Source organism: Ciconia boyciana, chromosome 18, assembly GCF_034638445.1.
Source record: "Ciconia boyciana chromosome 18, ASM3463844v1, whole genome shotgun sequence".
NCBI lineage: Eukaryota > Metazoa > Chordata > Aves > Ciconiiformes > Ciconiidae > Ciconia > Ciconia boyciana.
This window is the reverse complement of record NC_132951.1, coordinates 7,937,218-7,951,950: the sequence shown is the minus strand read 5'-3', so window position 1 is coordinate 7,951,950 and position 14,733 is coordinate 7,937,218.

Below are 14,733 nucleotides of genomic sequence, written 5' to 3'. Positions count from 1 at the left end.
GAAAGATGCTAAGCTCTGAATGTTAGTATTTGAACACCTTCTGCAATGCAATAAGCACCTTCATCCTTGAGTGAATTCAGTGGGAATTGAGCATCCTCAGCACTTCGCAGGATTGTGCCTTTTGTCAGGAGACTATCAGCAGGGCTTGGGTGCTTATTTGGAAAGAGATACTTCATGTGCTGGCATGATAATAACTAGATCTAGGAGTATCCCCCTGGAAGTAGGTACTTGCTTTAGATCTCATAGACGTTGTCTTAATTGTACACTAAATCAGCACTAGATGGAAGACAGTTCAGCCACAGGCAGCGGAGCAGACTGCGCTGGTCTCTCATGATACTGTGTATTATCAACCCCAACCAAATGCTTTCTAAATAAGGTTCATGTTTTGTGCCATCAACTCTGCTGGGTTGTTACTCAGAGTGATCTGTTAATGCATCTCTGAGCTAGATTTCCTTTATTTCTTCCTTTTTTTTTTTTTTTTTCTTTTGGTGGATAATAATCAACTTGGAGAGGGTTTTTAAAAGGAGAAAAGGTTATTTCACTGGCATCAATTTTTGCATTAAATGTGCACTTGGCCAAATGCCAAAATACTTAATATCTTTGCCATCTGCCTCAGATGAATACAATTTAAGATTTATTTATTTTCTTTTTTTTTTTTTTTTTGCTTTTTAATTTTGGCTTCAGACAGGGTTAAGACTTTAAAAAAAGAAAAAAGGTATCTCTCTTCCTCCAATGGCATTATAATCTTTGGCTAAAACCAAACTGCCTTTTGATGTGCAGCTGGTGCCAACTGTCTGGGGTTATAAATGATCTTTTTGGAAATGCTTTCTCCCCTGGACACCTATGACTGTGCACATCGTGTCTGCACGTGTCAGGAAGAGGGGTTGTGTGGGGGAGGTTGTTCCTTTCAGTCACCAGGAGACCTTGTTAGAGAGGTTCATTAATGTGTCAGGGGTTGCAGCCTGTGCTGTTTTCAAACAGATCCAGGGCTTTCCAGTCGCCCTGCTCCTCCAAGGTGAGGACAGCACCGGGGGGGGCAATTCAGGAGCACAAGAAGGTATCGGTGGAGATGCTCTGTTGACTGTCAGCTCTTTGGAAGAAGAACGGAGCTTTTTTGTGTGTAGCACATCACGAAACATGTTCCTGGAGGATGACCAGGATCTCTGGGCAGAAGCCCAACAGTGCTAATAGCAAATGCTTAGGCAGTTGCTTGCAAGCTTCCTTCAGAGGGGTGTAGAGGAAAAGGAAGGTGGCATTTCCTAAAAAGGAAAAAGGCAACCCCAGAGGCAGCCTTTGCTGAGCCATGGGGCTGATGGCCAGGCTTGCATCCCATGGCTGCAAACCCGTGCTATGTAACTTAGAGTTAGTGGTTAGGCTCTGCCACTTTTCTTCATCACCTTTTCAGCAAATCCTTACCAAGGGACACAGAGAGACAAAAAACCTTCTTAAGCCACCATAGCAGTCAAGGTTCGGTCAAGGGCCAGTCCCTCTCGTTTTATCCTAGTTCGCTATCTGTTTTAATGACCTCCTGCTTTAGCAAGTTCTGAAGCTTGAGTTCAGCCACAGAAATTAATGGGAGCATTCAGAGGAGTTTGATTAGAGCTCCAGTTTTATTCACACAACCCTGAGCATCACCTAAGAAAAATGCTAGGTATGTTTGCGAGCAATTATTTGTACGGTATCCACTCCCCTTCCCATCTCCATAATGTAACCTGATTCACTTCCATGGGAACTCGTGTTATTCAGCTAAAGTGCTCTTCCAGGAGTAAACTAATGCCGATGGTGCTGTGCTATGGTGTGTCATGTTCTTGTACTGTTTCATTATTGTTTTAACCTTATTATGTTATGAGAACCTTTGTGTGGTTTAGTGCACTGGATGAGTTGTGCAGGTCACTAATGTACCTCTAATCTGGTAATAGATAATTAATAACGATTACAGCTTCACCATATGATCCCACTTCCCTTTGTGAACACTCCAAGTCACTTTATACCCTATTGCCAACCATCTGTTTAGAGGCTCTGCTGTAAATGATGCCTTTCCCGCATCAGCCACCAAAGAGGCATCACGCCCCACTGCCCTTCACTTCCACCGATCATACGATGCCTCCATAGGTCTGTCATGAGGCTTGCACAGGCCTAACGTGGTCTGTGCTGGTGTTCTTAAAGGGAAGTAGTTAGACTAATCTACAGTTCATCATTTCTTGAAGCATATGCCGTTCAGATTGTGTGAACAGAAAGGGCCAGCTTGCCGGCTTTATAAAGAAAGTCAGATGCTTGTTTGCAGTAGCATCCCTCTTTTGACTTCAACTGAGCTGTGCTAGTTCATGTACACTGATCTAGCTCTGATGACTGTTCCTCCACCAGGCTGAAACCAGCAGCCTGCAGGAATAGCTGTTTCCCACATATTTGGAAATTCAATAAGGTCATCTGCAGCATAGATTCTTGCACAAGGGCAAGTAAGATTTTTCCATCAGCATAAATGTGTGTAGCACTAATACTAACAAACTTATCAAGCTGTGCATTGACAACCCGATCCCCTGTGGCAAGAAACACATGGCACAGTTTCCCTGGACAGAACCGAGACATGTTTGTTTTTCACCATTACTGCAAGAGGAGGATTTCTTTAAAAAATATTTATTTTCTATTTTCTACCCCCCTTCCCCCCCCCCCCCCCCCAAAAAAAAAAAAAAAACAACATTTCCCTAGGCACAAATTAAAAATAACTGCAGTGTTCTCTGATTGTTAGAACTCTGAGCTGGAGCTTTATAACTAAGATGGATCTTTACCATAAATCAGAGGAGCCCAGCCTTTATTGCAGGGCAAGCCATTCGCTTCCGGACAGAGTCAGAAAAGGGCAATTTCTCCCTGAAAACCACATGTATGCTGCCTGCCCAGCTCTCCCAGAGAGCTCTAGATTTACTGAGCATGCAGAGCATATTAACTCTGCTCTTATTGCATGTACATACAGCAATTTGCAGGCACGTAGCTCTTCACTCAGGGAAATCCCCACGAAGGGGCATGGCTGGAAGCAGGCTGCCATCACCACAAGATTTTGTGCCTAGCGAGGGGAGCCAAGCTGCATGCCTCACTCCGTGCATGGCTGCAGCAGCAGTGCTGCTTGCCACCTCCCCCAAAGGCTCCTGGTCTGGCCAGTGGTGGGTGCACATTAGCGGCCTGGTAGGGAAGGTGCTAGTGACTCTGCTAGGAAAGAAGGGAATGGACTCAAGGCCAGGTGATTTGTCCTGGGAGGTTGCTGTCCTTCTCCTCCATCACCATATTTGTGCTAGTCCCAGGTGCAGTGAGAACGAAAGGACTTGGGGAGAATGTACTACAAAGGTGCATCAGTTCGTCCACCCTACGAGCCACACAGGTGCCATTGGGAGCATCTCCCAGACCCACGCAGCCAGGCACCCACCAATGAAGCATCTGGACATATAAAACATCTGTCCCTGGCTTTCAGGCTTTTAGTCCCAAATGACTGTAGTAGATGCAGAAAAAGTAACAGCGCTACATCCTCCCAAAGCTTTATCCATCCAGTGATGATGCTGTATTTCTCTTTTGCAACCATGGAAAGAGACACATCCTTACCACTTTATTTATAAGTTCCCACATGAACATAATGCTAATCTTAAGCATCCAACAGAGTTTCTTTGGACTAAGTGCTGAGATACTGTGGATTGCATTTTATGTGTTAGTGTTCAGACAGGCTATTGCGAAGTTAGTCAATCCTTAAATAACAAATGGTCAGTGTTGCTATGAAGAAGCATTCTTCACCTGCCCAACAGACAGGAGCAGCGCATACAGTACCAGTGCAGGTTACCCCTCTGCTTGCTGTCACAGGAGAGACTCGTTCTAAGGCCTTTTTTCTCTGGTCTTTGTAATCCTGGGCTTTTCAACTTAGGATACTACGCTAAGCTAATATTTTGGTGTGGAAAGGGCTTTTGGACACTGGGATGAGGCCACCTGCCAACCTTTCAACATCTAGATTTTTCAGTGCCAAGTCCATATGTTTAGTTTATCATATGGAGTTTAGCCTCTGCAGTTGGGAAAAAAAAAAAAAAAAGAGATTTGATATTTTGTATTGATTTCAACCAGAAGGTAAATACAGCAGGCCAGATTCTCTGCTGGTTTATACCTCCTCAATGCAATCTCCTGGAGGTCCAACAGAATTGCTTGGGATGTCACTCAGGCTAGAATATGGCCCTTTAATATTTGTACAAAATAAAAAAGAAAAAAAACTTTTCATTATTTAATATCCATTCTGGAGTTTGCTTTTCCAAATCTGCAAATACAAATCAATAAATGCTCTTTACAGATATTCTGAGATGTCTCTGAGTCAGAAAACCCACAGGGTCCCCACAGAGGGAAAACTGCCTCCATCTTTGGCAGCAACCATAGGAAGGCAGAGGGGGAAAAGGAATTCTTTATTCTCCTTTCTGCTTGCAAGCATTGTCTATAAAGCATCAGCAGGAAATTCTAGGGAGATTTTATAAAGTAATCCAACATGGATAGTTCCATTTAGTTTTGATAGAAAGTCTGTAGGAAATATTCTAGGAAAATCCGTTGAGATTTCTGAGGGTAATGTATCACAGCAAATGGCCTTTTTAAAGTTTAGCAGGCAGGCAAGAGGCGAGAGAGCGTGTATTCCTTATGTTACAAATGAGGCCGGGGTCATATGTGTTTACAAATCAGCCCTTTATTAAAATCCTCTTTAACAGGGCTTTCCTTAGCACAGCTCCTGTTGAGATTAACAGACCTGGACATGAGAGGCAGCGGTAACAGCAGCCCATTAACTTACTGCTTATGTGACTCTCATTGAGTCTGGAGAGACCGACTTCCACTGGCAGTAATGAGCCAAGCAGGAGGGCTCCTTCCCTAATACCACTCTAACGTATGGCTAACCACATTGATCCCGTCTTGGCTCACATTTTAACATATTGTTATTAAAAGCTTTAATTTGAAACATCAAGATATGGTCAAGGATGCGAGGGCCAGGCTGTGGAGTCTCACCATTGGCTCCTGTTGAGTGTGTTTAGATGTCACATAGGTTGTGTCTTCAGAAAGTACAGGCTTTGCCTCAGGTCTCAGCTCTTACCAAGCTGCAGCCTTTTTTTTTCCTCCCCTGGAGATCTGAGACCGAGGTCCTTGGTGGTGGTGCATGCCTGCTTGCAGAGCACACTGCCATTGACTCTGTTTTTTCTGCATGAGCTGAGCAGTAGTAGGTAGCTCCTGAGATCCTGACCATTTCACCTGCAGAAGGAGGTAATTTAGCCCCCAATCAATGCTTTTATTCCAGAAGAGCACCAGGGAAGGTGGCCCAATCAGCAGAGTATTCAGGAGACCTGGGTTCACTCCCCATACGTCCTGCTGGATGATATTGTTCAAGGCACATCATCTTGCCATGCCCCACTTGTGAAACTCAGTTAATGACACTGACCTTGCACAGAAAGTGCTGTGAGAGCTGCTTGCCAGCAGTATCCAAGACCTAGCAGGTTTTTCGTGTTTGTGATCATTTAAAACTTGCCAACCTAGTTGCTGTCAACTAGGGAGCATGGGAGGCACCAGCAGCTGCCAGCATGACTATAGGTTGGCAGTCAGTGAATGAAGAGGCCACCCATGTTAGCGTAATCCAACTCTTATATGCCCTCACACTCACCCTCATTTATCAGCCTATAAATTATTCCCTGCTCTTCTATCTTTGCATTTGGCTCATCAACACTTTGGACAAGATAAGCGTCTCACAAGGGTGTAAAAATACACAAAAGCCGCTCACTGCCCCCACTTGCATTTACACCCGTGTCTTTTGGACATGTATTTGTACAACTCCCACTGCCCATCAGTTCGTGCTTTGCTGAGTGGGTGTGCAGGGTCTAAGGCAGGTGTCATCTTCAAACTCCCCCTGCACCACACCAATACCTGGCCCCATGTATCCACCCACGCAGCTCAGCCTTGGAGTAAGGCGGTGCAGTTCCTATTGAAGCCAATGGCAGATAGCCACTCTGTGCCCAGGGGTGGATTTGGCCCATTATTTACAAATAATTTAAAGCAATTCTGTAAATGTTTGTGTGCCCGAAGGTCTGGGGATGATTTACAGCTCTCTCAAATTGCGTAGACCCTTGATCCGGCAGTGTCATTCACAGTAATAGGATGTCTCAGCTGTCCAAACAGAGACATGTTTTAAATGTTAAAAATGTTCCGTGATCGATTTTCTCTGTTTATAGTAAATGCCTTGATTAGATTCTCTTGTAGGTGCTTCAAAGGCAGACTCCCCCTCACAGCCTTCCTGTATTATGAAATCTAGTTCGTTCTTTGCTCTACTTTTTATTTTCCCCTCCCTTAAATGAATTTAGTGCTTGAGAAAGGTGGCTGATGGATGGCCTTGAGGACTGAGGCTTTCTGAAGCAGCATCTAGGAATATTGTTCTGCTGCCTGACCTCCAGGCAAAGGGGTGATCTCTGAAGGCAGAGGGGCACATGAGACATGGATCCCCTTGGGACGTAAGGGGTACCCAAGCCTGCCACATCCTGGCTAAGGTGTTTAGCTTTATGCCTTAATAAAAGGCAGTCAGATGTCATCTCTGTTTTACATAAAGAGAACTGAGACTGTGAGGAGCCAGGTGATCTGCTAGAGCTCGGAGAAATTGCAGAGCAGAGGTGGGAATGGACAAAAGATGCCCCAGCTGAGTACTTTAATCTCAGTTTATTCCTTCCTCAGATCTCTGCATTTCTATAAAAAAAATGCAAGATGGGTTAAGGTATTTTCGTGAAGTCTGCTCTGAACTGGATTGAGACCATCAATTTATTTCACATCCATCACTAACCAGCCATTAAACGCAATGGCTTTCATTCTCCCTATTGACCTGGTCTGTAATCAGACCAGAGACCTTGAAATGTGAACAACGCTCTATCCTATTAACAGACCCCTGAGCCGTCCAATCCCCTTGATAGTAGTGTCCTTTTTTCTTTCTTTTTTTTTTCTTTTTTAAATTTTTAATGGAAATAGCTCCACTTTAATCCATGTCTCTCTATTGATCAGGAGATCAAGTCTACTTGATGTGCACTGTGTAAGGTAGTATGACGCTAAGAACAGCTTGTGACTTAGTATGAAAGGGTCAGTCTAACTTTCACTAATGAACCTCCCTTTTTTAATATTAGTTAATTTGCAACTTGCCCTTCTGAATTTTATCTCTGTTCCCCCTCTTCAGTCGAGGTTATCAGCCTTCCTTCCCCACCTCACAGACTCACTGGCATATGTGGATATTTCATCTACAATGCCATAATATCATGGACATTAAAACAAATAACACGAGCCCGTTATTTCTCTTGAGAATATCAGAGATATGTATAGCACGCAGTGGCAGAACAGAGCTTCACAGACAGAAAGAAAATTTCACTACATTTTTATTCTCCAGATCTGGATGGTTAATTGGTGACAAGATAAAATTTCTCCCAGAACCACATAATATAGGAGAGGGGAATGGTCTTGTCAGAATATGCTCTTGTATTCATTTGACTTAGAGTCAAGCGGGTTAGAGGAGCTGTGTTAGGCTCAGACAAGATTATTTCGCACCACAGATCAGATCACAGCACTCTGTTCTGCCCCATTTTCCTTTCATGGACACAGTTTGCATATCAGTTTGCCAATACCATATTGATCTAGGCCTTCCATGAGAGGAGGCCCAGGCCTTTTCACTGGCCAATGTGTTAATACTACATTTTTTTTATCATCACTGCAGTGTCTTGTACAGCATCTTTCCAGCAAAGTTCAGCTCAGAGATGCCTATCACAGCTCTCCTGCAGAACTGCCAGTTTTCTTTATTAGACAAGAGATGTTATCCCGGTTGAGCTCTGGGGTTTGCTATGCCATTAGGGGATCAAGTTGTTTCTACCCCATGTCTCTGATTATAGAAATCACTCTGCTTCTCTATAAATGCTGGCTAATGTCCTTTCATACCCTTAAAAATAAATATGAGACATCACTGATCCTCATTATTTAATTTCCAAGGACTATACATCGATTGTTGAATAAAGCTGTCAAGGGTGAATTAACAACTCATCTGTACTGTTACAAACCTACAAATTAAGTTGAAAGGGACCTTAGCTTTTGGATAGCATTCCAGCATCAACTGTCATCCAAAGTAAACCTCTCTGTACTATCACAACCAGTGACTTCTGCACCATTCTTATTTTGTTTGGATCTTGTCTAACCCCAATTTGTGCTGAAACAGAGCCAGACAAGAGGCGTTCTGGATATTTGCAATTCTCTGGGCACAGTGATGGACAGACTCAGATGGTAATTTCAGGCGTGGAGAAGGGTTAGGAAGGAAATAATAAGCCCCAGTCAGGTAGGTGCAAATCTTTTAAGAGCCTAGACTAGTTATAAAGAAGAGCACAGTTAATGTAAGAATTAATTCAGGGTCATGACAAAGCAGAAGGAAGCCACTGCATGTTTGAGTGCATTTGTGCATGTGCCTGGAAGCACTGCTCATATTCTGTAATATCTCTTCGCAATATGTATTTTGGATACTGCATTTTAAACCCATTAAATGTGAGAAGCAGTTATGCATGGTAGCTAAATCAAGAAATTAACTCCTATTGCACAACCTCCTTCCATTAATTTATTTATTTAGTGAATTTGGGGCTAATGAAAGCACGTGAGTTGGCCATTCCTTATTTTAAGGAACTTCAATCAAGTAAAGATATGCAGCACAGTTTCTCCTTTGATACTTGCCCACCTTTGTGTTTTTCTGCTGTCCTGGGCTAGCAATGTTTCAGAAAGAATTCACTCTGCTTTTTCTTGGGACTTGGTTTCCTTACTGCAAATATCCACAGGGGAAGCAGCTATGACTATGGTTTCTTTGACAAGGATAATAGAGACCTCAGAAACCAAAAGAGAACAGCATTAACTCACCACTGTCTGGAACCATACTGCAATCTCCTATCTGGTAACGAACTCCCTACATCTCATTGGCATGTCAGACCTTTGTTAATTTGTTCTCTGATGTTTCTCTCTGTGCTTCTCCCCAGCATGCATCTTCCCTCGTTTCATTTGCTAAACATCATCATGACTATATTTCATTTGTAGACTGCACAGTGTGGCATTACACATGCCAGCATCACCAGCACTGTCTTTACAGATGGGGAAAAAGAGAGGCAAAATTATACTAAAGTTACACAGTGCCACCCAGAAGGTCATAGGAGATGTAGACGTAGAAATAGGTCCTTGGTTCACTATGACCAGGTGGAGATGAAGTGAAGCAAATGCATTTTGACCAGAATAAAATCAGAACGGGTGGGTGGATTTCCTTGTAGGAACTGACAGCCGGGGGTTTACCTGTATCTTTCTCCAGTAGTCAAGCCACACATTGGCTGAGCAGGAACAGCAAGTCACATTATAACTCAATTGCTCTTGCAGTCATTTGCTGCTAATTTTTTTTCAAGCCTGAGCACCGCACACTTGGCTTACCTTGTTGTCTGGTCAGGTACAAGGAGCTGGAATAACCGGAGGTGGGGAAAGCACAAGTAGCGTCTCCAAATGGCAATGAGCTGTTGAACGCACTGCCACTCAGGAGTCTTGTCATGACGGCTGCCTCGGGCCGTTGTACTGCCTGCAGGGCTGTGCTGAGGGCCCATGGGGGCTTGGCAATGTGTCTTCCCACCGCGGGCAGGAAGGAGGTTTGGGTTTACAGGTGGTAGCAGGAGAGTAAGTTGACTAAGAGTAAATAAAGACAAAAACGTTGCTTTAAAGGAGCACTCTGGAAATTATGGTGCAGCCAGACTATCACAAGGCACTGACTGAGTGTTTAAGGTGTTACTGCCTCCATAGCTGGGTGCTGCCATTGCTTCACTGGAAGAGTAGTGGTTGTCTGTGGGACTTTTCACCAGTGCCATGCAGGGACACAAAGACAGAGAGTGCTTGTACAGTCAGATATAACACCTCACCTGAGAAGGTCCATAACTGTTTTTAATTACTCTGATTTAACTGTTGGTGAAGGTCTGTCCAGGACATGGCAGCCCAGCATAGCAGGTTCACAAGAGGACATTACCTCTGAATCAGCTTCAGGTGGGATGTAGGATGTGCCTCGTCCTTACACACAGGGAGTTTGATTGTGTGTAAGTTCTCTGAACCTCGGGTTTATTCAGTTTGACTGGAAATCTTGTGAGAACAGGCTTTCTTTGTGAGATGTTGAGCAGCACTCCCATCCCTGGCTGCACAATGTCTTTTTAAGCACAACATCCTGCAGTGCCAGGACAAGATTTGAAAAGTGTGCTTCCAAATGGCCTCACAACTGGGAAATGTTCATGTAGCAGGACTATGTTACAAGCCAGTCATTCTCTTCCAATGGAGCTTTCTGCCTGAAATTAGTCCCCTCTGTGTTATGTACCTCTCCCACTACATGACAGCATTATGCAATGGTCCTCATCGCTATTTATTGTCTGTGACTGAACGTCTTGTGCGTGGCTGGGCTGGAATTTGTTTTTTTGATGCCAGGAAACCATGATGCTTTGTTCTAGTATTTTATTTCTCAGCCTGTCTCCATTGCTTGGGCTGCCCTTTACTGCATATCCCGCTTTGTTCCCTAAGGGTCACAAAGGCACGGTGAGAAGGCCAGGAGTTTTGCGCAATTTAAAATGTCACATCAAAGTAAGGAATTCATCCTAGCCCAGAGACACAGGCTTGAGACTGCTTATACTTCATTCTTGATTATCTCTTAGGTCAAGGTCCCTGCTAGCAGGAATAGCATTTAGAAAGTTCCTTGGGCTCTGCCTCTGCCACTGACCTTCTCTGCAGCCTGAGGCAACTCACTTCATTCTTCAGGATTTCTGCTTCCCCTTCCACCTTTCCTTCATTTGCTTGAACAGTGTGTGCTTGAGGCCAGGCAGTATTTCTAAGCATGTATATCTTGCCTAGAGCAACAGAGCCCTGATTTCATTTGGGGCCTGAGCTACTGTAGCACAGAAGAATGAACTCATTCCCACCTCTGTGTCTCCCACAAAGTGTTTTGGTACCAGAATGAAGTGGCATTTAATGAGCAAGCGACACTGTCTTGCAGTCAATGTCAAGGGAGAATGAGGGACACGATGTGTCTACTTACCAGGTATGCCTTTCAGTTCATGTGCATCAACTCTGTATTTTTGGAAATAAAGGAGCAAGATTCTTGTCTGGAGTCCCAGGGTGTTCATATAGCAGCAGAGCCTGTAGTCCATGGATCTGTCTGAGCACCTTGCAATAACAGTTGGAGCAGTAATAGGCATCAAAGTATGCTGGGGGAAGCAGGATTAATAGAACCCAGTGGGAGACAAGTTGCATCGTTATCTGCTGATGACATGATTAGGACTTTTCAACAGAAGCATAGGTGTGTTCCAGGGGGGGCTCATCGTCTGGCTTAGGCTCTAACCACCATTCAATCATAAAATATTTTCAAGTGTTGGCAGGTGGAAAATAGAATTTCTTTAAGGAAAGATTTTAAGATAATTTGAGCACTCTTAGAGGACAGTCAATACAGAGGGAGGTCATACTAATTGTTGAAATCAAGGTGATCTGAAGCCAATTGGAGAAACGCTCACAGTCCCACGCTGCAGTCCCTTTTATCACAGCAAGACCCAGAAGTCCTGCTCACAAAGCATTAGACCGTGAGCCAGCTCATGCAACCGTCTCCAAAAAGGACCCTGCAACACAGTGCATTATAAATTGATGCCCACATGAGCATGCATTCCCACTCCCTGCAGTAAATGTAAACCCTGTTTTGTTAAGAATCCCTGGCAAGATTCTTCTGTTTCCTTCCTGAAACCAAACAAGAAGTCAGGGGACTTACAGCAGTGCAAAAAAAAAAAAATTATATTCAGCCTTATTTCAACAGTCTTTCCCAACCTCGCATGCTCTGTATCCCCTAATGCGGAGAGGAAGAATAATGTACATTTACCTAATGCGATCACGGTAGTTACCCATTTTAATAGACAGTGAAGTGTGAACAGGAATTGTGCAAAGACAGACCTGTATTATAAGGAGGTTAAATATTGTGATAGCTTAACCAAAACTACACTGACAAAACCCAGACTTCTGACTTGCAACCTGTGACTGAAGTAATCCAGCAGACTGGAACAAGTCTGGGTTTTGGGGTTTGATTTTTATTTATTTTTTTGCCTTGGAGTAGTACAATTTGTAAGTAAAAACCAGAGCAGTTCTCTGGAAGAGTGGCCGCCCCTTTCCCTCCATGGAAGCTAATGGCTCATCTACCAATTCAGCAGGAGTCAGGAGATAGTCATCTTACTGTAATATCTTTTCTCTTTCTCCACCGACACCTCATTGATGGGCAATTTTTCTAAACAACAGCAAAATTGCAGTGCCTGCTTCTCTGTCAATAAATTCCATTATTTCACATGGAGGTTGGTAGCATAGATAGAAAATGCCGAAGTGATTACATTGAGGAACTACAGATCTGTGGTCTGAGCACTCTATAAATCTATGGACAAAGTTTGATAAAGCGCATTGATACTTTATCTGACAAGAGCCTGTCTAGATTTATGGGGCTCAAAGCTGTTCGCACTGTCATCCTTGATTCAATTAATGCAAAAGCACTTCCCATATTCACACTTCTTTCTTGTTGGGCAAAATGTGATCTTGACATTCTTCCCCCACTTTAATGAGCAAAATATAAAGTGATGGAATTGGCCAAAGAATAATAGCATGGCTCTGGAGCTGGTAGGATAATGTAATCAAGCACTTTTGGGTTAATGTGCTGTGATCCATGGAGGATTTGCTTCAGTGTGGGGTGCCATCAGTTTTTCTCTTAATCTTTTGTAGTCCTAATGATGAGCAGCAAAATCAGGTGAAACTGTGGCAGGTTGAAAAAATTTTATACTTTACTTTTTCATTTGTTTTAAAGTTGCTAGGATTGAGGTGCTGAGAGACATGGAGAAAAAGTAGTTTATACTTTAGTACAACCGGGATGTAACTTGGGGGAGAAGGTCTTTGGTTGCAATACCAGGGGCAAATTATGTTGCTATCCTGCTTTTGTTTTCTGGAAGTGACAATGTGATGGGACAATAGATTTGGTGCAAGGACTGTACTGGGTGTAGCTTTTGAGAAATTATTGTTAAAACCTTGATTTTTTGAGGACAAAGGATTTCTGTGTGACAAGCACGTCGCAGCATGGTTTGGTGAAGCGTAGGGTTATAGCAGCCTCTGTCTCCTGCTTGCTCTTTACCATAGATAGTTGCAATAATGAACTCCTGTAACTTGCTCTGGCTTTGTCTTGATTTGCTTTATTGCAGGAAAAGTATCTCTTTAATGCTTGCTGTTGCATTGATGTCTCAGGCCCACTTTTACATCCCTTAAAGTCCCAAAATCCTGCTGGTGTGAGAATTCAGGACTGTTTTTCTGTTGGGATGCAGTTAAAGGAGTGTTAGAGTTGGCTATAATATCTGGCATTGGTGTGCATTGCAGTTTTGTGTAGAGGTAGTATCTTGCCATGGAGAAATCGTGTAAAGCAATTGACCTGCTAGATTAGGATGGTTTGCTGTGATTTCTGCCCAAGAAGAGGGAGTTTCTCCTGACCATGCCTCGCTGAAGTTTGAGGACTGAAGTGGCACTTGAGAAGTGCACAGGCTTCATGATGACCTCTGGGGCAGGGACAGATTCACCCTATAGCATCATTGCCATACTGTGGAGATTGCTTGCTTTCCCCTGACATCGTGTAACTCCTCTCTGCTCCCTGACAGGAATACAATTTACTGCAATTTACTATAAATCCTCATAAAAGCCCTTCTCTTGTGACACACTCAGTCAGAAACCCTAAAAATGACTGACAGGCTCTTCATAAATATTTATGATCTCTAAAAAAAGATTGAAAGAAAGAAAAGTTACATTCTACCCTCAGTGAAGTTTAACAGCGGAGACTTTTCTGCAACAGCCAGGTCTACCCTTCCTCTGGCACGAGCTATGGGAGCTGGGGCTGGCACAGAAGAAATGGCCTCACCTTGCCCAGCAGAGCTGGCCTTGCTCAGGGTAACCCTCATCCCCAAATGCACGTAGGTGCAGAGAGCCCAAACCAGCCAGCCCAGCTGCAGTGATGGAGCTGCATCCCCATGCACAGCCCTTGAGAAGGAAGCCCTGCTCCTTTTTTGCTCATGGCATAAAATCCAGAGAAAGCATGGTGAGACTGGAAGTGCAGGAGGCCTTTAAAGCCCTAAAAAATTGCCCAAAGTAAGCAAAGCTGCTTTTCTGACTGCCTCTGCACAGGGCTGCTGCACTTAGTCGTTTCTACTGTTTTTGCCATGGGGAAGACAATCATGATCCAAAGAGGGTCCTTCAAGGCCATGTCTCCCAAGAGAAATTAGCCACGGGCATTTAAGCCCATCCATTAAATCCTGTGGGGCTGATTAAGAGTTTATATCCATTTTATTTCACTACTTTGACTTCTGTTCTTTTTCAGTTTATAAATAGTTATGACATTTACTGCTTTTAGTTTGGGAGGAAAAAAGCAGAATAGGTTTGAACCAAGCAAAGCATCAGTCTTTGCGATGCAGAGTCAAGCCAGGAGAGGAAATTTGAATGCGGTAAATTAAGAGAATGTTCCTCAGATGAAACTGTCTCCCAATCATAAGTCATGTGACGATAAATTTCAGTTGAGTGACAACAATATTAACAAACTGAAAAAAAGATTGATGTGCATCACAGGTCCATGAATGCAAAATAAAAGGGAAAGGCTTGCTAGCCTGTGATAGGCAAAGT